Here is a 934-nt window from a genome sequence, read left to right as displayed (position 1 = left end):
TGCCTTGGAAGTGTAATAATTTTACTCGGCTCCACCACTTCGTCTGGCAGTTTAATGCATACTTGCACCACCTTCTGGGCAAAAAGAAAAAGCCCTCAGGTTGCTTTTAAATTTCTGCCCCTCATTTTAATTACACACCCTACAGGTTTGGACCCGCCCACCGTGTGATATAGACCTTGACTCCTTACCATGTCCATATCCCTGATGTTTTTATAAATTTGTGTTAGGTCGTCCCTCAGCCCCCGACGTTCCAGAGAAAACTGCCCCAGCCTGTTCAGAATCATCATACAGTCCAAAACCTGCACCACTGCCAATGACCACGTGAATATTTTCTGGGCAGGTTTACATGATATCTTTTATTTTTCAATAATGCCAATAACGCTGGACTACATCGACCCATTTGAAACAGAGAGGTGAAGCGTTAAACAGCTGTGAATTTCAATGCTGTAGAATGGTCAGTGTGCAGGGCAGAAAAGCGGGTGTGTTTCTGTAGTGTAGTGGTTATCACGTTCACCTTACACGCGAAAGGTCCCTGGTTCGAAGCCTGGCAGAAACAGTAGTGCCCTTCTTTTACAGCGATAGGTTCCTGGATGGACATGGGGTGAGCGTTCTTGTCAGCCAACCTTTCTTTGAATAAAGTCGCCCATATCGGCTTTTGCTGTGGAAAGGAGGATCATTCTATTTCATTGCAGTATGAATCTTTGTTAAATTTCTTTCCTTCCTCGTCCTGAATGTGCAGAAATGGTCATCCCTTTTAAGAGTGCATTTAGCGTGCCCTCGTCCTTTCTGTAGTGGAGTAGTGTCGCCTTTGCTTTTCGTGAGAAAGCGTTCCAGCTCAAGGTTGATTTGCCTGTGTTGCAGTGCACCGCGCATTCCTTTCTGTCAAATGTACCACAAGGTAGCCTCTGAATGTCTTAGTTATGTCAGTGTCTGC

At 45.3% G+C, this 934-nt stretch overlaps 1 non-coding gene across 1 annotated transcript; it reads left to right on the top strand.

Moving 5' to 3' along the window:
* Window positions 1–483: 483 nt before the first annotated feature.
* Window positions 484–556, top strand: trnav-uac (transfer RNA valine (anticodon UAC)). Its single transcript has one exon. It is a non-coding gene; the product is annotated as a tRNA-Val (tRNA).
* Window positions 557–934: the final 378 nt, after the last annotated feature.

The sequence above is a fragment of the Stegostoma tigrinum genome, unplaced genomic scaffold, assembly GCF_030684315.1.
Source record: "Stegostoma tigrinum isolate sSteTig4 unplaced genomic scaffold, sSteTig4.hap1 scaffold_57, whole genome shotgun sequence".
Lineage (NCBI taxonomy): Eukaryota > Metazoa > Chordata > Chondrichthyes > Orectolobiformes > Stegostomatidae > Stegostoma > Stegostoma tigrinum.
This window is presented reverse-complemented; position numbering and strand designations above follow the sequence as displayed.